General features: G+C 38.5%; 1 long non-coding RNA gene and 1 pseudogene across 1 annotated transcript in view; one reads left to right on the forward strand and one right to left on the reverse strand.

Annotated features, from left to right (window-relative positions):
- Positions 1–27,600, forward strand: part of LOC134736055 (uncharacterized) — a 141,718-nt gene that overhangs the window by 99,649 nt on the left and 14,469 nt on the right. The gene's annotated exons all lie outside the window — the stretch shown is intronic.
- LOC129475289 (homeobox protein NANOG-like) lies at positions 4,798–5,601 on the reverse strand (annotated as a pseudogene).

Below are 27,600 nucleotides of genomic sequence, written 5' to 3' on the forward strand. Positions count from 1 at the left end.
AGAAACTAGCAAACTTATAAAGTTAAAAATTGGTGGGAGCAAGCCCCCCAAAATCTGGCCATAAACTGGCCCCAAGACTGGCCATAAACAAAATCTCTGCAGCACTGTGACATGTTCATAATGGCCCTAATGCCCAAGCTGGAAGGTTGTGGGTTTACGGGAATGAGGGCAAGGAACACCTGGCCCGCCCAGGGTGCAAAACCGCTTAAAGGCATTCTTAAGCCAGAAACAATAGCATGAGCGATTTATGCCTTAAGGGCATGTTCCTGCTGCAGTTAACTAGCCCAACCTATTTCTTTAATTCAGCCTATCCCTTCATTTCCCGTAAGGGATACTTTTAGTTAATTTAATATCTATAGAAACAATGCTAATGACTGGTTTGCTGTTAATAAATATGTGGGTAAATCTCTGTTCGGGGCTCTCAGCTCTGAAGGCTGTGAGACCCCTGATTTCCCACTTCACACCTCTATATTTCAATGTGTGTGTCTTTAATTCCTCTAGCGTTGCTGGGTTAGGGTCTCCCCGACCGAGCTGGTCTTGGCAAAAAATGATCGAGGAGGGACTTAAGTGATATCTACAATATTAATTCTCAAATATCTGAATCCCGAAGAACCATAGCTCTAAGAAAATGAGGGAGCCAATTCCAGAGAATATTTACTAGAGAATACCTGCAAAGTAAATACCAGACATAATAGATTTAACAGAGTTCTGACCCACTCACATAACTCAATGGCACAAAATAACAGTATTTAATTTGGAATAATGTTCAAGACACTTTTGATTTTGTTTAGCACAAATCATCTCTTATCTCTAAGGAGAGAAGCACAGATGTCCAGCTTATTAGCATAATAGAAGAATTGCTTCAAGATACATACAACATTGATGATTCTTTTAATTCTATTCAGCCTAGCATATTTTAAGTTGGAGTGGGATGAGAGGATTCTTTGCCAGCATTACATTTTTATTTATTTATATTTTACTTCTTAGAATAAAAATTGTCAAACCTACAAAAGAGTAAAAAGCATAATGCAATGAATATCTATATAGATTTCACCTAGATTCACCAATTATTAATATTTTACTACCTTCTGTCATTAACATTGAACTTTGTTACAAGGAGAAAACAACAACAAAAAATAAAGGTGAATTATGTGGCTATAAAAGCGAATTATGTGACAATGTCAACAACTCGAATATTCTGAAGACACATAATCATCAGTGATCCATGGAAGGGAAGGGTTTTGAGCTTACACATTTTTGAAAACATTCTGTAAACTGTCAGTTTAAAAAAATATAACCAAGGACATGTGCTGATATCTTCCTCCAGCTCTGTATAGATTCATACACAACTAATGATATAGCACAGTGGGAAACAGACAAAATGAACGCCAAAAAAACCCACACATACCACAATTATTTATTTATACTCCAGATTGTCCCACAAAGGATTTAAGGTTGTTTCAAAAAGACATGCTGTACAAAAGGATACAAATGAACACTTGAGGGGTTGGTACAAAGGGAGAAAACCACAGGTAATATTAGGATTGCAGGGCATAGGGTCTTACATAGTTGCAACAATATAGCTGCTTGCTTTCTGGTGACTAAACAGAGTCCAGAAGATTAAAAAAGCCAAGTTTTTTCTAGATGACTGGATTGTTTGGGATATATAAATCCAAGAGCAGTTTCTTCTGTGAGTCCTGAAAGAGAGGATAATATGGGAAGCTCTGGAGGAAGTTTATGATAAGATGGGACCATGAGTTTCATTTGGTTTCTTCCAACTTACTTAGGCTCAGTCAATGGCCTAGTGCCCAGCTTTCATTTAGTAAAATCAATTCCTTTACTGAATGGTTATTAGGCACTAAATAAAGCAATCCAAATCTCTAGCTCTGATAATCTTGCAGTCAGACTCTAAGGTAGCATTTAGAAAATCCAGAGCAGATACACAGACTAGGGTACATGAATGGATTGGGTTGGGGGCAGAAGGTAGGGGAAGATGGAGAGTTCATGAACTAGGTGCAAAGCTTTTTCTTGGCAACATTTATTTTATGTCAAATTAGGTTGAAACATTATTATTATGTTGAAACATTCTAACTCTCCAAAGAGGAAGTGTGCAAGAAATGCTACCTTACCCAGTCAGGCAACATATAATTTCTACTGTCTTCATAACAAGTCAAGTAGAATACTTGATAGGAATGGAGGAAAACATACCTTGCTATTATAATTATTGCATCTATATTTGCATACAATGGGTATAGCTAAAGTTTAAAATTTTCTAAAGGAAAATATGACAACCTTTATTATATGTTGTGACTTTCATTATTAAATATGATGGGACAAAGAGATCTGGTTCACACGTTCTTCACAATGGTTACAGAAAGGCAAAGAAACTTCTAACGCACATTGGTTCTCTCCTTTCTGAAATACCCTGCAGTCTGTGGATCTTTTTCATTAGAAGGTTTAGTCTAAAACTATAGACCTTTACTGAAAATTAGATTTACCACAATGCAAAAGCTTTATCTTAAAGTACACTACAATATCAGTTACCATATACATTTATTCATTTGATGAATGTTTGTGGAATGCCTATTATGGGCCAGTAGCTATTCTAGGCCCTGGGAGTCAGTAGTGGACAAAATAGTCAAGAATACCACCTTATACTCAGGTTAGGGAAGAAAAACCATAAGCAAATACATGTCTGGTGATAAATGCTGTGAAGAAAAATAAAATGAACTAAAAGAGATGGATTGAGATGAGAAATGGGGGCACAGCTCTTTTATATAGCATGATTAAGGAAAGGCTTGCCTATAAGACGCATTTGAGCAGAGACATGAAGGAAGTGAGGGAGCAAGTCATATAGATATTTGGAAGAAAAGTGATGCAACAGAAGGAACAGTAACTTAAAAGTCCCCTGTGGCAGGAGCAAGCTTGGTCTGTTCGAGGAATAGCAAGGAGGTAATTGTGGCTCGTGCAGAAGGAGTAAAGGGTAGAATGGCATGAGCTGAGATCTGGTGGTATGCAGGGACATGGCCAAGACTTTGATTTTACCCTAAGGGAAATAAGAAGCCCTTAGAGAGTTTGAACAAGGGCGTGGTATGATCTGACTTGTGTTTTAAGAGGGTCATTCAGGCTTCTGCAAGTGTAATACTAGACTGTAGAAGGCAAAGATGGAAGCAGGAAAACCAGTTAGGAGGAACCTATAACAATCTACATAACCTAGTGGCTTGAACCAGGGTAGTGTTAAATAGTGGTGGTAACATTAAGAAGTGGTCAGACTCTGGAAACTTTTTTAAGATAGACATATAGGATGTTAATTTTAAGTAAGGTTTGAAAGATAGGAATCGAGCCAAGCTATTTGGAGTTATCGTTTAATTACTATGGGGAAAGACTACTGCTGGAGAAGCAGATCTGGGGTTGGGGATGTAGATGGGGACATTTTAAGTTCGAGGTATATCAATTAGGGTTCCAAAGGGAAACAGATGGTACAGTCAAATTAGGTTAATTTGAGGAGAGGCATAATAATGGAACTATTTATAAATATACAAAGACAGGAAAAGCATAAGAGATAGTGCAATAGCCCCAGGCTAAAATATGTTGAACCTTTTACAACCCTAGGCCTGACAGGATAAGGAAACAGACTAGTGCCATGTGGTACTGTACAAAGGGCTGAGGAACGGGCTGAAACCCTTCTGAGGAATGCAGACAGTACTCAGCAATGCTGCTGGGATGGAATCAGGAATAAATACTCCAACCTCATCTCCTCCTTCCTGTTTGTTCTTCTATTAGTGTTCCCCATTGTCTAAACCCAACAGGAAGTCAGAAAACAAGCCCTTTAATGTAACCCAGAGTTCAGCCTTCCATGGCACAGAGCAGAGTAAAGAGGGGTATAGAATATATTTGAAGGGCGAATGAAAGATATTCAATACATTGAGGAGAAGATGTTGAGTTGGTTAATAGACATGTCTTTTCAGGAGAAAGATGCCACACTCAATTTAGGAAGATTTTGAAGCCCTGTGCTCTGGGACTGGTTACATTGATAGGTACTGTTGAGTAGAAGCAGAATTCAGAAATAGTGTCTCTATCAAATACTATCATTGACTCTATAATTACTGATGTTTCTTGCTATATTAAGAAGTAAGTTATGGGATAATTGGCAGGTATGCTACATCCCAATATTATGCAACTTGACTAAAACTGCCTGTGTTCTGTCCAGGAAGCTTCTAATGATATCACGCAAGAAAATATCTTATTTTGTAAGCCTTTGTGAAACTTCATTTTTTTTTTTTTAGTATGCTGACACATTTACAAAATGTCTTTGCCAAAAACAAATACAAACACTGATGCTCTGTGGGTAGGTGGAATTTATTCAATGCTTTTGCAACACTTCTGGTTATGTTTCTTGGATTTAATGGAGCTCCATCCAAAACCCTGACTCATTGCTTTTTGTTTTTAAATAAACGGCATTTTTAGAACAGTTTTAGATTTAAAAAAAAAATAAAGATTGTATACAGAGTTCTCATAAACCCTGCACACAATTTCTTCTGTTATTAACATCTTCCATTACTATGGTACATTTGTCACAATTAATGAATAAATATTGATACATTATTATTAACTGAAGTCCTTACTTGATTCAGATTTCCTTAGTTATTACCTGATGTGGTTTTTTTCTGTTTTACTTTACTATTTGGGACACCACATTATATTTAATCATCACATCTCCGTAGGCTTCTATTGGCTACTATGTTTTTTCAGACTTTCTGTGTTTTTGATACTCTTCACAGTTTAGAGGAGAACTGGTCAAATATTTTGTAGAGTGTCACTGGCAGTGACCTCCAAGTCACTGGCAGGAGAATTTGGCTGGAACTGCATGCAGGACTGCAGAGATTCCTCTCCACAGTTATAGAAGGGACTGTTCCAGGCCTGATTGTTCCAGGACTGGGTGCACCAGGAGTGGTTGCTCCAGGAATGGATGTTCCGGGTCTGGTTGCTTCAGGTTGAATTGCTCCAGGTCTGGTTGCTCCACATTGGAAGGTTTCCAGTCGTGTTCACCAGGCATCCCTTGTGGTAGGAAGAGTAGAGGCTGGGGTAGGTAGATGCTGAGGCCTTCTGAGTCACACCACTGCTATTCTTTGGCCAGTTGTTTTTCTGTCACCTCTTAGATTTCATTCTCTGGTTCTGGAACCAGGTCTTAACCTGTTTGTAGCTAAGGTTCAGGATGTTGGAAAGTTCTTGCATCTGCTGGAGGCTGAGGTATTTCTGTCTCTGAAATCTATCATTGAGTACATGCAGCTGAGTGGAACAGAACACAGTTCTGGTCTTCTGTTTCTTGACCCGGACCTTATCTTCCTTTTTTGTGGTGCTCTTCTCTGCAGAAGTGGGATTTTTGCCTTTAGGACTGGTAGAAGAATCAGGGCTGTCCTGAATAAGCAGATCCATGGAGGAAGGAAGAGGAGAGACAGTCTCTGTGTGAGGCATCTCAGCAGAAGACATTTGCAGGGATGGATAGTTTTCTTCAGGCCCACAAGTCACCGGCATAGGTGAAGATTCTTTACAGTTGGATGCTTCAGAACAAGGCAGGCTTTGGGGATAGGCTGGGTTCACGATTATGTTATTATTGGGGAATAGGAGGGAAAAAATTAAGAGCTGGACTGTAAAAAAAAGGCTAAGGCAGCTTTAAGACTTTTTTCTGGAAGATCTTAGAGAAATATGACCTCCAGAAGTGAAAGTATCAAGAAGTTGGGATGAAGTGAGTCACCCCCACAATAACAGGAGGCAACCAGCTCAGTCCAGCCTATATTTGTAATACACTTAGCTGATTTTGTCACATTCTTCATTCCATCCCGGCATGCTCCTAATTCCTATATGATTGTTTAGTTTGTATACATTAAGTATATAGTTAGTTTGTATACATTGTGTTTAGACATACTGCACAGTGCCATGTTATTACAATTACAATATTGTAGAGAATATTTTCACCATCCTAAAACACAAACACAAAAATCTTGTGCATTGTCTTTTGAACCTTACATTCCTTCCCACAAACCCTGGATACCACTGATGTTTTTATTGTCACTATAGGTTTGCTATTCCTAGGATGTCATATAATTAGAATACTACAGTAATTAGTCTTTTCATACTGGCTTGTTTCACCTAACAATATGTGTTTAAAATTCATCCATGTCTTTTTTATGGCTTCATAGCTCATTTCTTTTTTAAAATTTTTGTTGTGCTTTGTTTTTTGAGATGGGGTCTCGATCTGTCACCCAGGCTGGAGTGCAGGGCCATGATCATAGCTCACTGCAGCTTCCAGCTCCTGGCCTCAAGCAATTCTCTTGCCTTAGCCTCCCAAGTATCTTGGACTACAGCATGCACCACCCTGCCCAGTTTCATTTCTTTCTATCCCTAAATGATATTCCATTGTATAGATGTCCCCCAGTTTGTTTATCCATTCTGCGACTGAAGAATTTCTTAGTTGCTTTGAGTTTTTGGTAATTATGAATAAAACTGACATAAATAATATTGTGCAAGTTTTTTGTTTTTGTTTTTGTTTTGTCACAGGGTCCAACTCTATTGCCAAGGCTGGAGTGCCATGGTGCAGTCACAGCTCACCACAGCCTCAACCTCCTGGGGTCAGGTGATCCTCCTGCCTCAGCCTCCAAAGTAGCTGAGACTACAGGTGTGTGCCACCATCCCCAGCTAATTTTTTTTGTATTTTTTGTAGAGATTGGATTTTGCCATGCTGCCCAGGATGGTCTCCTGGGTTCAAACGATCTGCCTGCCTTGGCCTCCCAAAGTGCTGGGATTACAGATGTAAGCAACCGCACGTGGCCCATACAAGTTTTTGCATAGACATAGGTTTTCAAATTAATTGGGGAAATTTTTAGGAGCATGATTGTTCCATTGTATGGTAAAATATGTTTAGTTTTGAAAGAAACTGTCAAACTATTTTCAAAGTGGCTGTACCATTTGCATTCCTGCCAGCAGTGAATGAGAGTTCCTGTGTCCCACATCCTAGTCCGAATTGGAATTGTCAGTTTTTTAGATTTTACCATTTCAGTAGGTGTGTAGTGTTATCTCACTGTTGTTTTAATTTGTAATTTCCTGATGACAAATAATGTTGAACATCTTCTTGTATATTTATTTGCCATTTGCATGTCTTCTTTGATGAGATGTCTGTTCAGATCTATTTTTTTTAATTAGGTGGATGTTTTAGGTGTTATTTATAAATTTTGGGTACAAGTCGTTTATCAGATAATTTTTTTGAAAATATTTTCTCTCAGACCATGGCTTGCCTTTTCATTCTCTAACATAGTCTTTCACAGAGCAAAAATTTTTCATTTTAACAAAGTCCAACATCAATTTCTTTTTTTTTTTCATGGATCATGCTTTTGGTATTGTATCTAAAAATTCATCATCATCCTAAGGTCACTTACATTTCTTCCTATGTTTTCTTCTAGGAGTTTTATAGTTTTGCCACTTTCATTTAGGTCTATAATCCATATTGAGTTCATTTTTCTGAAAGGTGTAAGGTCTATGAGTAGGTTTCTCCCTCCGTGGTGGGGACATCCAATTGTTCTGGCACCATTTGTTTAAAACAATATTCTTTCTTCATTAAATTGCCTTTGCTTCTTTGTCAAAAATCAACTGACTATATTAATATTGGTCTGTATATGGGCTATCTATTCTGTTCCATTGATCAGTGTGTCTATTCTTTCACTTACACTATGCTTTCTTGATTATTGTAGTTTTATATTAAGACTTGAAATCAGGTAGCGAGAGTGTTGCAACTTGTTCTTTTTCTTCATTATCATGTTGGATGTTCTAGATCTTTTGCTTTTTATATAAACTTTACAATCAGTTTATAGATATTTCAAAATAATTTGCTAGGAATTTATTGATATTGCATTGCATCTGTGGATCAAGTTGGGAAGAATTTATATGTTAATAATATTGAGTTTTCTAATCAATAAAAATTAAAATATCTTTCCATTTATTTAGATCTTTTCTTTTATCAGAGTTTTATAATTTTCCACATATAGATCCTGTATCTATTATGTTAAATTTGTACCTATTTCAATTTTTGGTGCTATTTTAATTGTTATTATTTTAATTTCAAATTCCAATTGTTCTTTGCTGATATATAAGAAAGTAATTGACTTTTGGATATTAAGCTTGTATTTCAGGACCATGCTATACCCTCTTATTAATTGCAGAATGTTAATTCTTTAGAATAATCTGCACAATCCAGTCATCTGTGAACAAAGACAGTGTTATTGCTTCCTTCTAAATCTATATACCTTTTTTCTTTTTCTTCCTTCCTTCCTTCCTTTCTTTCTTCCCTCTCCCCCTCCTCCTCTTTTTCTTATTCTCTCTTTCATTTTTGTCTTACCACACAAGTCAGAATTTCCAGTGTGATGTAAAATAGGAGTGGTGAAAGATCACATTCCCACTTTGTTCTGAATCTTGCATGAAGTGTCCACCTTCTTATTATTACATTTGATGTTAGCTGTAGGTTTTTATAGGTATTCTTTTAACCAAGTTGAAAAAAAAATTGCCTCTATTCCTAGTTTGCTGAGTGATATTTGGATTTTGTAAAATAATTTATTTGCATCAATTGACAGAATCATGTGAATTTTCTTCTGTAGCTCATTGATATGGTAAAATGCATTCATTTAATTTCAAATGTTTAACAAGTCTTCCATACGTGAAGTAAATCCTACTTGGTCATGCTGTATAATTCTTTTTATACATTTTTGGGTGGTTTTTTTGCTAATATTTTACTGATAATGTTTAATCTATATTCATAGGAGATATTGGCCTTTAGTTTTTTTTTCTCATAATGTCCTTTGGAATTAGGTTTTTTTATTAGGGTAATATTGGTTTCATAGAACGATTTTGGAAGTGTATACTTTGTTTTTATTTTCTGGAGGACATTATGGAGAATTGATATCATTTCTTCTTAAGTGTTTAGAGGAATTTACCAGTGAAACTATCTGGGCCTGGCTTTTTCTTTTGGGTGGAGATTATTCATTATTGATTCAATTTCTTCAGTAGGGCTATTCAAGTTGTTTCTTCTTGTGTGAGCTTTAGTAGTTTTTGTCTAAGAATTGGTTTATTTCACGTGAATTATCAAGCTTGTGGGTGCAGAGTTGTTCAGAGTTGTTCATAGTATTCCTTTTATTTTCCTTTTAGTATCCACAGGCTCAGTAGTGATGACCTAAATGCATTACTGATATTGGTAATTACTGTTTTTTTTCTTTTATTATTGGTTAGCCTGTATAGAGGTTTATAAGTTCTATTGATTTTTCTAAGAAACATCTTTTAGGTTTGTTGATATTTTTCTATTGTTTTCTTGATTTTAGTTTCATTGGTTTCTGCTCTAATTTTTGTTATTTTTTTCTTCTGCAAGATTGATTGAGGCATACATTTCTCTTCTATCTCTAATTTTCTAGTATGAAATGTTGTGTTGCTGAGTTTACAGTTTCTTTCTAATATATGCATTTAATGGTATATATGTCCCACTAAGCACTACCTTCACCACATTTCATGTATTTTGATAAGTATTTTTAAGTTTTCATTTAATTAAAATATTTTTAATTTCTCATGAGACTTCTTCTTTGATTTATGTGTTATTTAGAAGTGTGTGGTTTTATTTCCAAATATTTTGAGGTTACCAGCTATCCTGTTATTGATTTTTAGTTTAATTCCATTGTGCTTGGAGATAAACGTTGTATTATACCATTTTAAATTTGATAAAGTATGTTATGTGGTCCAGAATATGCCTTATCTAGGCAAGTAGTCCATGCAAGCTTGAGAATGAATGTTCACTTCAATCACTGCACTTGGATTGAATGTTCTATAAATGCCAAATCAATCAAATTGATTGATAGTGCTATTCAGCACTATCCTTATTGATCTATCCTTGCTGATTTTTACTTTCTTAATGTATCAATTACTGAAATTGAAGTGTTGAAATTTCCAACTATAACAGTGAACTTTTTCATTTTTCCTTTTAGTTCTATCAGTTTTTGCTTCACCTATTTTGGCACTTAGCTGTTAGGTGCATACACAATAAAGATTATTATGTCTTCTTGGGAATTTGCCCCTTTATCATGAAATAATGCTTCTCTTTATCCATGATAATTTTCCTTGTTCTGAAACTGCTTTGCCTGAGATTAATATACCTCCTCCAGCTTTCATTTTATTAATGTTAATATAACATATTTTTCTTCATCCCTTTACTTGTAACCTGTTTTATTCATTATGTTATAGCAGATTTTTTGGAAACAATAAACAGTTGGGTCTTTTGTATCCCAACCTCTTTATTTTAATTGATATATTTAGACCATTCATATTTTAAATGATTATTGATATAGTTGGTGCAATGTGCTAAATATCTGTGTCCCTCCCAAATTTATATGTTGAAATAATAATCCACAATGTGATGGGATTAGGAGATGGGGTGTTTGTGAGATGATAAGATCATGAGGGTGGAGCCCTTATGAATGGAATTAGTGTGCTTATGAAAGGGATCCCAGAGAGCTCTCTCACCCTCTTTCCACCATGTGGGGGTACAGGAAGACAACAATCTGCAACCCAGAAGAGGGTTCTCACCAGAACCCAACCATGCTAGCACCCTGATCTCAGACTTCCATTCTCTCTGGAATGAGTAAATGTACATATGTATCCCTTATAAGAGAACCTTGAGAAACAAATTTCTGTTGTTTATAGGCCACCCAGTCTATGGTACTTTGCTGTAGTAGTCTGAACTGACTAAGACAGTGATATTGGCAGTAACTCTCTAGGTTCATTTGTCTCTCTGTGTGGCAGGTGGGCTTGCGGCCTTAATTCTCTGATTGGTTCGAGACAATTCATTAATTTTCAGTTTGCTCAGCTTTTTTACTATTGTAAGGATGGGAGTAATGACTTAGAGAATCTTTATATGTTGGAGCTAAAACCAGAAATCTGGTTTATTGCTTTTTGTTCTGGCATTCCATCAAATAAAAACTTCACCACTAAGCTAGATGGAAAACTAGTCTCTGTCTGTGAAAGTCATTAACATCACACACACCAAAGCCTCTAAAGGCACCATAAACCAAACATTTTAAGAAACCAGTGATATAGACTAAAGAATAAACCCATTCTTAAAAGTATTATCTACATATGATGAGCCAAAGTGGTTTCTGCCTCAAGATAAGTTTTAATCCTTGGACTGAACTGAAGTTCACAAAATGAATTCATCTAATGGCTTAGGGCTTGGATCTAGAATTTTCTATCAGTGGCCTTGTTCAAGTTTACTTAGTCGCTCTATGCCTAAATTTCTAACTATAAAATGAGGAGACTAATAATTATTTTGCATAGTTTTATGAATATTAATATATTTAACAGTGCAACGTACTCAAGAATTTGTCTCCCACTCTTTAATTCTTAAGTATTACAAAAATTAATATAATAGATCTGTAACTCCACATTTTATATAAACGTTTGAAAATAATAGGAATGGCCAAGTGCAGCAGCTCATGCCTGTAATCCCAGCACTTTGGGAGGCCAAGGCGGGAGGATCGCTTGAGCCCAGGAGTTCAAGACCAGCCTTGGTAGCGAAGTGAGACCCCAGTCTCTACAAAAAAATTAGAAAATTATCCGGGCTTGGTGGCACAAGCCTATAGTCCCAGCTACTCAGGAGGCTGAGGTGGGAGAATCACTTAAACCCAGGAGGTTGAGGCTGCAGTTGTTCATGCCACTGCATTCCAGCCTGTGCAATAGAGTGAGACATTGTATCAAACAAAGAAAAGAAAATAATAGGAATGCAGCCAATGTCGGCCAATAAAGCCCAAGATTCTTTATGAAATCTGGAATCCCTTATAAGGAAAACCATAACCAAGAAAATAACAAAAAAAAGGCTCTCCTGTAATACAAGCCATATCTGTTATGGACTCAATGTTTGTGTCCCTTCAAAATTCATATATTAAAGCCCTAACCCCCAATGTCATGGTATTTAGAGGTGGGACCTTTGGGAGATAATTATGTTCAAATGATGTTATGAGGCTGAGGGCCCCATGATGGGATTAGTGCCCTTATAAGAGCAGGAAAAGAGACCAGACCTCTTTCTGTCTCAGTGAGGACACTGAGAAGATGGCTATCTGCAATCCAGAGAGTACTTACCAGGGGACCAAATCAACTGTCATTTTGATCATGTACTTCTGCATCCCTAGAACCATGAGAAATAAATTCTTGTTGTTTAAGCCACCCAGTTCATGGTGTTTTGTTATGGCAGCTTTAGTTGACTAAGATAATCAAACCACTCCTTGTCTGAAAACCCTTTAAAGACAGACAACCTGATAGAAAAATGGGCAAAACACTTGAAGAGGAAGTTTGAAAAGAAAGGATATCCAAATGGCCAGTGTGTGAATATATGAATACAAGGGGACTTTTAAAAGTTTGTGAAAATGGAATTAAAAGATAAAAATAAAAATATATACAGTTTATTTCTCAACATAACTTCCATCAAGTTCAAGACACTTTTGTAAATGATAATACCAGTCCCTTATTCTATCCATAAAGAACTGAGGGTCCTGGGAATTTAATCATGTCAATAGTCTTTTGTAGATTATTAACTGAAGAAATGTGGGTGCCCTTTAAAGATATTTTAAGATGAGATAACAAAAAGAAGTCAGAAGGAGCCAAATAAGTACTGTAAGGTGTATTAGGCATACACCTTACAATACTGATTTCCCATCGAAACTCTCACAAAAATTGCCCTTGTTTGATGAGAGGAATGAGTAGCATTGCCATGGTGCAAAAGGAGTCTTTGGTGAAAACTTTCCTGGGCATTTTTCTGCTACAGCTTTGGCCAGCTTTCTCAAAACATCCTCATAATAAGTAGATGTCATAATTCTTTGGCCCTCCAGAAAGTCAACAAGCATAATACTTTGAGCATCCCCCAAACTATTGTCATGACCTTTGCTTTTGACTGGTCTGCTTTTGCTTTAATAGGACCACTTCCACCTCTTAGTTGCCACTGCTTTGATTGTGCTTTGTCTTCAGGATCATACTGGTAAAGCCATGTTTCATTTCCTGTTACAGTTGTTCAAAGAAATGCTTCAGGATCTTGATCCCACTTATTTAAAATTTCCATTGAGGCTGGGTGTGCTGGCTCATGCCTGTAATCCCAGCACCTTGGGAGGCCAAGGTAGGAGGAGTGCTTGAAGCCAGGAGTTTGGGACCAGCCTGGGGAAGCTCTACAAAAAAAAAAAAAAAAAAAGACACAAAAAAATTTAGCTGGGCACAGCAGCATGTACCTGTAGTCCCAGCTACTCAGGAGGCTGAGGTGCAAGGATCACCTGAGCCCAGGAGGCTGAGGCTGCGGTAAGCTGTAATCTCACCACTGCACTCCAACCAGAGTGATAGAGTGAGACCCTGTCTCAAAAAAAAAAAAAAAAAAAAATCCATTGAAATTCTGCTCTTATTTACAGCTAATATGGGCACAACAGTTTTGGCACCTGTCAAGTGGAAAATTTCCTCAACTTTAATTTTTTAGTCAGAATTGTGTAAGCTGGACCAATGGAGATATCTATGGTATTGGCTTTCATTTGTGCTATTAATCCTCGATCCCTTATTCCCCTTCAATTAGGGCACGAACAAGATAAATTTTTTACTAGCAAATTGATGTGGATGAGCTGCCACTGCAGACTTCATCTTCAACATCATCTTGTTCCTTATTAAAATGAGTTATCCATGGTAAACTGCTGATTTTTTTGCAGCATTGCCCCCATAAACTTTTTGTAAAGCGTCAATGATTCCATCACTCTTCCAGTCAAACTTCATCATAAATTTGATGTTGGTTCTTGCTTCAGTTTTATCAGAATTCATGTTGCTCTGATAGGGGCTCTTTTCAAAGTAATGTCTTATCTTTCTTAGTGCCTCAAACTAGATCCTGTTCAGACATGTTTTAACAAGTTAGTATGAGTTTATTTTGGTACAAAAACCTTTTGAAATTCATGCATAGTTTTTTCATAATACACATTTTCCACGAACTTTTTGAAAACCATTCATATGTGCTCAGTGTCATCAAGCAAGTGCAAATTCAAACTTCCAATAGGTAATATCAAGAATTGGCAAGGATGTAGAGCAATTGAAACTCTCATATGCTGCCAGCAGGGGTATAATTTGTGAGAAGTTCTTTGGAAAACTCTTTTGCAGTATTTATTAAAGTTTAATATATGCATGCTAATGACCCAGAAAGTCCACTGCTAGGCATGGAGCCAACAGGAATTTGTACACATGTTCACCAAAACATGTATAAGAATGTTCATAGCAGCACTATTCATTATAGCCCAAACCTGGAAGCTATAGAATTCCCATTAGTGGTAAAATGGATAAACAAATTCTATTAAATTTACACAATAAATATTATACAGCAACAGGAATGAATGAATTATACACAACTATATGCAACAATAAGGATGACTCTCATATCCATAATATTAGGTTAAATAAGTCACACAAAAGAATACAATATATTATTTCATTGGTATAAATTTCAAAAGCAGGCAAAAAATAGGTGCTAGGAGTTAGGTTTGCAGTTACTATTGGGGAAATGAAGTATCGAAAGGACAGGGCACAAGGTGCAGGGCTGCTTTTGAAATGCTGGTAATGCTCTAGTTCTTGGATCTGGATACTGGTTATACAAATGTTCTCATGTTGTCAAAATTCATTGATCTGCATACTTATAATTTGTGCCCTTTTCTCTACATATGCTACACTTCAATAAAAACGTTCAAAAAATTTTAGTAAATTACTAGGTTCTCAGAATGCTGCCCACACATCTCAGTTTGGCATTTGGGGGAATCTATGTGTGATCCCTGCCACGTCTCCAGCACATCATCCTTCAACACTCACCCCATATCAGTCATTTCTTGCTCCAGCTGTATTTCACTTCTTGAATGTTCCAAATTTATAAGTGCTGTTCCTTGCCTTTGACTCTTTTTTTTTTGTAAAGCAAACCAGGATTATACTGGGGCTGTTGGGGTGAAAATGGGGAGGGAGTAGAAATAAACCAGTCTTACAGAAAAACAACCATAACCCATCTTTGAGGTCCTAGCTCAAGTATCACCTAATCTTCAAAACCTTCCTTCGGTCTTTACATGGAGATGAACCCATCTTTTCCGGGCCACCAGAATTTTGAATATGTCTCTACTGCAGCTCTTATATTGCTATATTTTAAATGCTTCCTTACCTGTATTTTCCTTGTAACTGTGAACTTAAGGTGACAATAATGCTTTATTCATTTCTGTATTTCATGTTTAGAGAGTACCTGTTTCATGCTAAGCACAATGCTATATTTGATGAAAGAATAGATACTTAAATGTATGAATGAATTATCAAGTCATGGAAAATTAGCTCTGAAAAGCACCTTGGCAATCCAGTTCATTGATTTCACTGTTTCCAGAAAACAAGGAATTGTCCACAGTCACATAGCTAGTTATTAGGAGATAGGACTAGAACCTAGTCTATTCTCTGGTACTGTTTATTTCTGTAAATTTTTTTAGAATTTTATTTTAAAGTAATATCAGACTTACAAAGAAGTTGTAAAAATAGCCCGGAGAGCGCCCATACACCCTTCACTCAGCTCTCCCTAATGTTAACATCTGATATAACCATAGTACAATGATTAAAACTAGGAAATTAACAGTGACACAACTCTATTAACTTATAGATTTTATTTGAATTTTACCAACTTTTCCACTAAAGTCCTTTTCCTGTTCCAGGATCCAATCCAGAATCCCATATTGGATTAACCTTTCAAGATTCTTTCATTTCCTCCAATCTGAGAGAGTTCCTGTCTTTCTTTGTTATTTATGACCTTGACACTTTTGAAGAATACTGGAAAGTAGAAAAGTCACTACTGAAGAGCACATGTTGTAGAATGTCCCTCAATATGGGTTTGTGTGATATTTCTCATGATTTTATTGAGATTATGCATTTGGCAGTATGGAATACCATAGAGTTGTTGTTCTCTTTTTTGTGTATCTTATCAGGGCACATATGAGGTCAATATATCTTATAACTAGTGATGGTCACCTTGATCACTTGGTTGTGTGTCTGTAGCATTTTTCCTCTGTGTGGCTACTATTTTTCTCTTTGTAATTAATAAATATCTTAGAGGAGCTATTTCAAGACTGTGCATGCCCAAATGTGGTAGTTGTTGCCTCCAGAATCTAAAAAGGCTGATTTCCAATGTATTTCCCAGAGACTCTATATTAACATCTATAATAGACAGCTTATTGCTAAGCAATAATCTCTTTGTCTAGTCCACATATCTGGGAGCTCCTTTAGAGCAGGTTATGTCTTTCTCTGTCTATTGCTGTGGCTCAGCATGGTCCTTAGTTTATTGAAGCTACTTTCTAGCTATATGACCATGTGCCTCACCAACAACTACATTTGGGCATGCTGCTTAGCCCCATTTGCCAACATACCCACAAGGCTGCCAGTTTCAAGTGTGTTTTCTAGAGCAAGAAAGGGCTTTGCAGCATATGCAGGTTGATATATTAGCTTCACTGTTACTGGGGCCTTGTGAGCCAGCAAACTTAAGGGTATTTGAAAATGTCTGTGGCAAATAGGGATTGTATATGGAATCACTAAAAATCTCCCCTAGGATTACCGTGAGAGTTAAAGGAGTTAATGCATTTGAAATGCTTAGAAAATGGACTGGCACAAAGCACCAAATCAATACATATTAGCTTTTATTTATTATTATTGAAGGTGCTCTTTACAATCTTGTTGAATGAATGGATGAATCAATGACTAAGAGCAAGACAAAAAGTAGAAAGCAAAGAAAAATGACCTCATTCTTGGGTGATGTCTAGTAACTACACCAACTAAGTTTTATAGTGCTGCATGGACTTGAAAATATTGGTTCTCAATTATACAAATAGTTCAGTTGTGTACCAGTGATTCCTAACTAGCAACAATATATGATGCATTGTCAGTAATATACATTTATACATGGTGATGATTAGGTTGCTATTGTTTTAAAATTTCGAAAAAAACTATACTTAGTAATGCTTTCTCATTACTGAAGAGTTCTACTTACTCTGTAGAAAGAACTCTGTCTAACCCACTGTTCTAGAGAATTGCTAGACAGCAGACAACAGCAGAAGCTAATTAGAGTGTCAAGACCAGGAAGACTTTTTTGGAGCAGTGGTCTCTAAAGTGGGACGCTTATACTCAAGGGTGATACAAGACAATACACTTGGAGGAGGGAAGTGTATTAGTCCATTTTCATGATGCTGTGAAGAAATACTCAAGACTGGGCAATTTATAAAGGAAAGAGGCTTAATTGACTCACAGTTCCACAGGGCTGGGGAGACCTCAGGAAACTTACAATCATGGCGGAAAGGGAAGCAAACATGTCCTTCTTTACATGGCTGCAGGAAAGAGAAGGGCCAAGCAAATGGGGGACCCCTTATAAAACCATCAGATCTCATCAGAACTCACTCACTATCACAAGAACAGCATGAGGGTAATTGCCCCTACAATTCAATTACCTCCCACTGGGTCCCTCCCACGACATGTACGGATTATGGGAACTATAATTCACGATGAGAATTGGATGGGGACGGAGCCAAACCATATCAGGAAGAAATATTAGAATTTCAAGTTATATTGATGTATGAATTAAAAAGCAGAAAGCTCTACCATTATTTACTATAAGGCATCCTTATTTGATCCACAAATCTAGAGTCATGGGTCGCTCATGGTTCAGTGCCTCTCTCATCAGATTGCATAATGTAGCATGTTACAATAGATTGCTGTTTACATCCACACAGTTAAGAAAATTAATGGCTCATATAATCTGGTTTTAGCTAAACAAACCTTCATAAAGTGGTTAAGGGTCTAGAAATTATTTCTGCCAGATGGATGGATGGATGGATGGGTGGATGGATGGATGGATGGACAGATAAACAGACAGACAGACAGAAAGATTCATCAAACACGATTTTAGGTAACACTAATAATGTAAGCTCAAGCAAACAAAAATAAAAAGGCAGGGCCAAAACTTCTACTCCTAGTACAAACTCTTCTTTGGACAGTAAATGAGATTTTAAAAAAACAAACAATGAGGATTTACTCAGACTTGCCCAGAAGCTAACGAACTTGTAAGATTAACAATGAGATTATTTGAAATATGAATTCACATATACAATTATTAACAATAAACATCTCCCAAAATGTCTATTTTATATTATAGCCCTCATCAGAACTCACTCACTATCACAAGAACAGCATGAAATCTAGGATGATTTCAACCATGGCAATAACTAAAACCAAAGACATAATTGAACTAAACCTTGAGCTCAGTTCTGAATCACTGTATTATAATATTATCCTGAAATTTCAGAATTATTCAAATTTGTAATGATATTCCTTAACTCTAGGAGTGTCTAGAGAGACTCATTATGCATAAATGCATTCAATTTAGCAAATTTAAAAGCAGTTTAAATATTAAAAAATAGAGAAATAGACAGTAAATTATAGTATTACCATATAACAGAATAGTAGGCAGATATTTAAAATCACAGTTCTTAATACCTATGTATCTATGTTGAAATACACTTACCACATTTGTAAACAAGCAAATTTAGCAGTATATAAATGTTAATATTATAGCTACAAAATTTCTTATAGACAAATAATATTAAAAACAAAAAACAGTTTATTTGGAAATTAAAGGATTATGGATCATTTTCTTTATTATTGTTGTCATTGTTATGGTTACACTGTGCATGGTTTAAGACAGAAAAACAAGTAAAAATCATGAAATTAAAAGGAAATTGAGCTGTATCATGAAACCTAATCTGTCAGCTTTATAAAATGTGCTGCAGCTGAAAATAGAGTATATTCAACAATCAGAGAGTTATACAAATGCATAGGTTTATCCTTCAGTTACTAATTCCCCAAGGGTAGCATCTCCCTTACAGAGTGTTTTTCACAGATCCTCTTTTTGTTTCCAAGTGGAAGTGAACCATTTCTTCAATTACTCTGAAATTCTTAATTTTCCCAAAAGGAAATTTCCTGGGGCAATTCTTTTTTAAATTTTTCTCCTTTCTTCCAGTTGTCCCTGTTCAGTCTCTCAGTCTCCTTTGCAGCCATTCTTCCTTTGTCTATTCCATAAAATCACTGCTCCCTGGGGTTCTGTTCTTGACAGTCTTCTCTTTTCACTCTATACCCATCCTAGGCAAACCCATTAATTTCTGTGGATTCATTCACCATGTGGTTACATGCTAATGACTTTTAAATCTGTTCCTCCAGACCTCTCTCTATAGATTTCATCTGGTTGCCTTACAGGTTACTCCAGTGTAATAGGTCTAAAGCTGCATTCATTTATCACTGTGCCTATCTCTTCCACCCTTCTCCCTCCATCTTCTGCATTGCTTATTTGTGTGAAAGGTGACATTACCCCTGCCCCCAGCCATCACAGATTATCCGTTTTATTTAAGTTTCCAAATCTAATCAGTCACTAAGACAAGACAAATGTACCTCCATGATATATCCTGAATCTATATTCCTGTCTATGTACTCCCCACCATTACCTATGTTACTATAGTAATATAAGTATGTGTAACCTCTGTTATAGTAAGCCATATCTTAACTAGTGCCTCTACCTTCATACCTTTCCCACTCCAAACCAGTTTCCCAACTTTAGCCAGAGTAATCCTTGCAAATGCAAATCCTTACATATCATATTCAACCACACAATGCTCAAATGACTCCCTACAAACTACGGAATAGAGTTTAAACAGCTCAGCCTAAGAAGAATGTCAGCCCTACTTCGATTTTTAATCATCAGCCTCCTCTCATACCATCCCTTGTTGCACTGCAGGCTCCAGCCATTTTGAAATATGAGAAACCCCCACACATTTTCCTATGGCTGGGCAGCACAAGTCCTCTGCCCGGGTGCCCTTCCATACAGCCATTTACTTGGGAAATCCTTACCTACTACAGGGCCACCCCACCTCATCCTCAAAGCCATTCCTTATTTCTCAGTTTGGGTTGGCTGCCTCTCCTCTGTGGTCCCACAGTATCTTACTTTTATCCTCATGTTTATCACACCAAACACATCCATTTATTTGTCTGGATTTTTCCCACTCGATGGCAAGTACCTGGAGAGTAGGGAGTGTGCCATTGCTTGTTGCCAGTGCATCCCAGAACTTAGCTCAGAGATTTAGAGACAGACAAACAAGAGACTGGTGGTTATGGAAGTGGGGAGTCTCTCCTTTCCCTGAGGGCTTCTGAGACATGAGTGACTTTTCTGCACTCTGCACTTTTCCCTATGAAAGCAACAAGGAGGACTAGCTACATGCAAATTTGAGAGGTAACTCTTCTGTCCCCACATATCTCCCCTCACACTTTCCTGTCCTAAGCACCCAGGTCTTGCATGTTCTCTGATTCCTCCAGCCCATGGTGATCTGCTCTAGTCTGGCTATCACATTAAAAAACATCTGAGGCCAGGCACGGTGGCTCACGCCTGTAATCCCAGCACTTTGGGAGTCCAAGGTGGGTGGATCACGAGGTCAGGAGATCGAGACCATCCTGCCTAATACGGTGAAACCCTGTCTCTACTAAAAAAAATACAAAAAAAAAAAATTAGCCGGGCATGCTGGCGGGCTCCTGTAGTCCCAGGTAATCGGAGACTGAGGCAGGAGAATGGTGTGAACCAGGGAGGTGAGATCGCACCACTGCACTCCAGCCTGGGCGACAGAGCGAGACTCTGTCTCAAAACAAAAAACAAAAAACAAAAACAAACAAAACAAAACATCTGGGAGCATCTATGATATACTGATACAATATTGATTTCCAGGAGAAGTTGTGTTTTGATTGGTAACAATGTTTGATTTAGAGGAATGAATCCTAAATAGTAGTAGTATTTCAAAATTTTTGACAATTATGTGTTGACACGGGCATGGTTGAAAACACTGCTCTAAATTCTTGTGACATTTTCAATCAAGAGATTGAGTCCTTTCCCTTGAATCTGGGTGGACATATGAACTCTTACAGAGTGATGCAATGTTCTAAGCCTGAGTCAGAAAAGGTCATGCAACTTACAACAGGTTCTTTAAACACTCAGTCTCTAGACATCCCTCTTAGGATGTTTCCTCTTGGATCCAACTGCCATGGTGTAAGAAGCTCAAGACACATGGAGAGGCCATGTGTAGTGTTCCAGTTGATAGCTTCAGATGAGCTAGGCTTTGAGTCGTCCCAGCCCAGATGTCAGGTATGTGAGTGAAGAAGCTTCCAAATTATTCCATCCCTAGCCATTCAGTTCATCCCTAGCCATTCAGATATTTCCATTGGAGGCTCTGTGTATGGTGTGGCACAGACAAACCATCCCTACTCTGTCCCATATGAACCCCTGACCCACAGACTCTGTGAGCATAACAAATTTTGTTGCTTAACATCACTTAGTTTGGGGTGGTTTGTCACATAGCAACAGTGGAGATGGGGAATTTCAGGGCAGGAGGCAGAGCTCTATGCCTCTCATATCGTATCACAAACATCAAATCTGATCCCATAGAATAGTGGATTTCTAAGATCCCACAGAGTACCAAGGGAAGAATGCATTTCAAGAGCTATGGAGGTAAATTTTAGCTAACACTGAGGGGATGGGGGCAAAGGCTTATGTGTAGGCTTTCCCAATATTCATGGTGCAAATACTCTGCCCTAATCAATTTCAAGCTACCAACATTTGCAAAATTCCAGAAAATTTATAAATCAGCACTCATGAGCCAAAATAGATAGGCTCCAACACAACACTGGGACCATGACACTCTGGTGACTCAGTTGCCCCTTTCATACTCCTCAGCTTACCCTTAACCATTCCATGATATCTGAAAAGAACCATATTGATAACCTGGGATACCTGGAAATCTGTGGTTCTTCATAATAGTAGGAAATCAGAAATTAAAAGGAATAAGATATAATGGGTTTGCCTTGGGTTCATTTTTCTGCCAACTATGTCACCATCTTAATTTAACAAACTATACTCCATGAACTTCTGGAACTTCATCCAGAAAATATTTAATAAAAAGTAAGTCAGACATGGCGGTGGGCACCTCTAGTCCCCAACTACTCAGGAGGCTGAGGCAGGAGACCTCATCTCTAAAACAAATAAAAACAAGCAAACGAACACTTAAAAAAAGAGTACTGTCCTCTCAAGGGCCCTTTATTGTAGCCATCAATCAGGTTCTAGCTGTTTTAAATAGAAAAAAAGATATGGATGTTTAAGGAGTTTTCAGAATCTCCAGAAAGACCAGGGAAACAGGTTTGAATGCTATAAAATGAGAAACAACAATAGCCAGGAGACACACCTAATCAAATTACAGGACTCCCTTAGCAGAAACTTCATTAGTATCTTGCCTGCCACAAATTTGTATGATACCAGAGCTGAATCCGGAGAATCAAATGCCTCCACTTCAGATAAAACTGAGCTCAAATCCTGGAAACTAGACTTACCAGCACTGTCTTTAAATAATTTATATAATGTATTGAGTATCTTTTGCATATCTTAAATGGGGACAGTCTTTTATCAGACATATCTTTTGGACTTCCTCAAATTTTCTTCTCTTCACTTGTCTCTTGATCTCAGCTACTGGCTTCACTTCAGCTGCCTTTGTAGCCAACTGTGGCAGCCATGGAGGTACACTGCTCTGATCTCCCTTTGAGAAAGAACTTGCTGATGGGCCTCAAGGAATACAGTTAGGTGACATTGTCCAAGTGTTAGCACTCCAGATTTTGAGCTGAGACCATGCTCTTCCTTGGAGGCCCTTAGCCAGTGTCTGAGCATGGCAGGCAAGGCCCTGGCTATTTTGAGGATTGGCTGAGACTTTGTCAGATCTGTACCAGTTTGTGGCTCCCCCTCCGCTTTATCTTATTCCTCCCACTTCCCTTTCACAGGTGTCAGTTCTACATTATGGTCTGAAGGCTTTCTCTGCCTGATCCTTCTTTTCGCTTCATTCATTAGGAATTGCACCGCCAATAAACCTCATGCACTCCTAATTCCGTTTCAGCATCTGCTTCCTAAAAGACTCAGTTGATATACTGACCAACTTTATGAAGCTGATAAATCACATTTTTGTAGTTTGGCTCCTTCAGCCACTTCCATACTCCAGTGAAGTACCACACCAGAAGGAGTAGAATCTGGCATCCAGAGCACCTACTGCAAGGGCTTGATGAAACAACCTGGAGGAATGAAGGAGTTAAATCCTGCTGACCCTCAGGGCAAATGTTAACCAATGGGAGACAGAAGACTAAGCCAGGCAAATATATTTCCTCTCCTTTTCTCCTTCTGAAGCAATCTTCTAAAACATGGTTTCTGCATACAGCTTGTGCAAAGATACCCCCCATATATGACTGGGTGGACATGCTGAGCAGTCAGCTGTGTCTCTTCAAGGCTTGTGATGAAACAGTGGCCAGTGAAGTAATAACTCTCTTTGCTTGTTTCCTAGCCTTTCCTGTCTGTTGGACATTTCCCTCACTCTCACTGCCCTGAGAACACATCTTCCAAATGAAGCATTAGCCCCTTAATCCTTGCTCAATGCTGTGTTTTCTAGGGAACCCAGCTAATAAAAATACTCTCTGTATTACAGAGTTGTTAAGAAGGTGAAATTAGATAACATTCCTAGTATAGGCCTGGAATGCAAGAGGCACTCAATCATATCTAGCTTAATATTTGTTTGGCTGTCCTCCAGGCAGGAGGATAGGAGCTAGAATGAGAGAGTGAGGGCTTTGGAGTCCACGTAGAATGCACAAGTAGTGATTCCAGCTTCTCTCTGCCCTGTCTGTTCTGAAACACCTGAGTTTGCATCACTGCATGGCAAACTAAAGTCCAGGGCTTTAAACTCCTGTGAAAACAAGACTTCTCCATATGGGGACCCTGTGACAGGACACACACAGTCATCTGCAGTATTAGAGGGTGGGCGAATTTTCTTTCTGAGCCAGAAAATTAGCTTCTTTATTGATTACCTTGTGCAGTTGGAGTAGAATACTTCTATATGTGGAAATGCTCTACGAATCCCTATATTGTATCTATAAACCATACACAGTTTGTGGGGTGCCACATGTGCATTTAGGAGAAATGATCCAAAGTTAGCATTTATTCTAGTTCAAGCACTAGGAAACCAAAGATCAATGTGCTTTTTAGAACAGAAGGCTTGACTGCTCAGGGTATATGCTATCTGCATCTGTTTCTAATTGGCATGTGTGATTCAGGTGCATGAGAGTAGATAGCTGAGGAAAGAGTAGAGCAGTTCGTCTCTCCCAGACACTATATAGATTTGCCTCCCCTGGGGTTAATTTCTGTCTTGTCTCGGCTATGGAGCACTCAGTGAGAGGTGACTGCAGAAATAATAGGTGAAAGCAGCAAGTGAACAGGCTACTACATTATCTCTGTGCATTTGTGAAGCACTCATTGTAGAAAGATAAGTTGGGGCCACTTTTTATTAGTTTGTTCCTCCCAGCAATCTAGGTAGAAAGCAACTGTTAGAAAAAGAATCAAATAGTTCCCACTGTCGAGCCTGTTCAAAAGACAGAAAGGTTAGCTCTATGTTTCTCAAAATGAAATCTATGGACCCCCTGTATTAGAATCCCTAGGGTGGCCCAGATGATCCCTTTCAGACAAGCACCCTGGGTGATTCTGATGAGTACTAAATTTAAAAGCCTTTGATTTAATTGAACTAAATGATTATCCAGTCCAACTTTTTACATGCACTTCTCAGGAGGAGAAAAAGCACTAAATGAGAAAGCTTCCTGATGGACAAAGCTCTCTCTATATGTAACAGAGGTCCCTGCTGTGACACCCTCCAGAACAACTTGTAACTGGCCTTAAGTTCAGACAGGCTGGGCTCCAGATTGCAGGCATTTTAGCGCCTTACCAACGGGAAACTGAGTTGAAATATACTTAGTTTATCAAGAGAAGGCGATATTGATGTAGTTTGCAATCTGACCCAGTTAATTGTTGATGCGCCTAGTATAGCAATGGTTTCCAGGCATACTCTACTGCCTACTGTACCAACTTACCGTGGGTAATAAAATAAAGGAGTAGTAAATAAACGTACTAATAGTTCTGTGTCATCTTATTACATGTGTAGATTCATACAACACAATCACAATGAAGATACAGAACTGCACCATTACCATAAAGACTTTCCTAGTACCACATTCACACCCAGCCTCCTTTCCTCCACTATCTCTAAACCCTAGCAACTATTAGTTCTCTATCTCTATAATTTTGTCATTTTTAGAATGTTCTTTAAATGGAATCATACAGTATGTGATCTTTTGAGATAACTTTTTTTTCACTCAGCATAATGCCCCTGGGAGCCATCTGAGTTATTGCATTATCAATATTTCATTTCTTCTTATTCTTGAGTACTATTCCATAGTATGATATAACATAGTATGTTTAACCATTCACCCATTTTTATTGTTTCCAGTTTTTGGCAATAACAAATAAAAGTGCGGAATAGGAACAGCTCCAGTCTCCAGCTCCCAGCCCCAGCGACACAGAAGACGGGTGATTTCTGCATTTCTGTTTGAGGTACTGGTTTCATCTCACTAGGGAGTGCCTAACAGTGGGTGCAGGACAGTCAGTGAAGCGCACTGTGCGCGAGCCGAAGCAGGGCGAGGCATTGCCTCACTCGGGAAGCGCAAGGGGTCAGGGAGTTCCCTTTCCTAGTCAAAGAAAGGGGAAACAGACGGCACCTGGAATATCGGGTCAGTCCCATCCTAATACTGCGCTTTTCCAACGGGCCTGGAAAACGGCACACTAGGAGATTGTGTCCCGCATCTGGCTCGGAGGGTCCTATGCCCACGGAGTCTCGCTGATTGCTAGCACAGCAGTCTGAGATCAAGCTGCAAGGTGGCAGCGAGGCTGGGGGAGGGGCGCCCGCCATTGCCCAGGCTTGCTTAGGTAAACAAAGCAGCCAGGAAGCTCGAACTGGGTGGAGCCCACCACAGCTCAAGGAGGCCTGCCTGCCTCTGTAGGCTCCACCTCTGGGGGCAGGGCACAGACAAACAAAAACTCAGCAAGAACCTCCACAGACTTAAATGTCCCTGTCTGACTGACAGCTTTGAAGAGAGTAGTGGTTCTCCCAGCACGCAGCTGGAGATCTGAGAATGGACAGACTGCCTCCTAAAGTGGGTCCCTCACCCCTGAGCAGCCTAACTGGGAGGCACCCCCCCAGTAGGGACAGACTGACACCTCATTCAGCCGGGTACTCCTCTGAGACAAAACTTTCAGAGGAACTATCAGACAGCTGAATTTGTGGTCTCACGAAAATCCACTGTTCTGCAGCCACCGCTGCTGACACCCAGCCAAACAGGGTCTGGAGTGGACCTCTAGTAAACTCCAACAGACCTGCAGCTGAGGGTCCTGTCTGGTAGAAGGAAAACTAACAAACAGAAAGGACACCCACACCAAAAACCCATCTGTACATCACCATCATCAAAGACAAAAAGTAGATAAAACCACAAGGATGGGGAAAAAACAGAGCAAAAAAACTGGAAACTCTAAAAAACAGAGCACCTCTCCTCCTCCAAAGGAACGCAGTTCCTCACCAGCAACGGAACAAAGCTGGATGGAGGATGACTTTGACGAGTTGAGAGAAGAAGGCTTCAGACAATCAAACTACTTTGAGCTACGAGAGGAAATTCAAAACAATAGCAAAGAAGTTAAAAACTTTGAAAAAAAATTAGAAGAATGGATAACTAGAATAACCAACGGAGAGAAGGGCTTAAAGGAGCTGATGGAGCTGAAAGCCAAGTTTCGAGAACTACGCGAAGATTGCAGAAGCCTCAGTAGCAGATGCGATCAACTGGAAGAAAGGGTATCGCTGATGGAAGATGAAATGAATGAAATGAAGAGAGAAGGGAAGTTTAGAGAAAAAAGAATAAAAAGAAATGAACAAAGTCTCCAAGAAATTTGGGACTATGTGAAAAGACCAAACCTACGTCTGATTGGTGTACCTGAAAATGATGGGGAGAATGGAACCAAGTTGGAAAACACTCTGCAAGATATTATCCAAGAGAACTTCCCCAATCTAGCAAGGCAGGCCAGCATTCAGATTCAGGAAATACAGAGAACGCCACAAAGATACTCCTCGAGAAGAGCAACTCCAAGACACATAATTGTCAGATTCACCAAAGTTGAAATGAAGGAAAAAATGTTAAGGGCAGCCAGAGAGAAAGGTCGGGTTACCCACAAAGGGAAACCCATCAGACTAACAGCTGATCTCTCAGCAGAAACTCTACAAGCCAGAAGAGAGTGGGGGCCGATATTCAACATTCTTAAAGATAAGAATTTTCAACCCAGAATTTCCTATCCCGCCAAACTAAGCTTCATAAGTGAAGGAGAAATAAAATACTTTACAGACAAGCAAACGCTGAGTGATTTTGTCACCACCAGGCCTGCCCTAAAAGAGCTCCTGAAGGAAGCACTAAACATGGAAAGGAACAACCGGTACCAGCCACTGCAAAAACACGCCAAATTGTAAAGACCATCGAGGCAAGGAAGAAACTATAGCAACTAATGAGCAAAATAACCAA

The sequence above is a fragment of the Symphalangus syndactylus genome, chromosome X (genome assembly GCF_028878055.3).
Source record: "Symphalangus syndactylus isolate Jambi chromosome X, NHGRI_mSymSyn1-v2.1_pri, whole genome shotgun sequence".
Lineage (NCBI taxonomy): Eukaryota > Metazoa > Chordata > Mammalia > Primates > Hylobatidae > Symphalangus > Symphalangus syndactylus.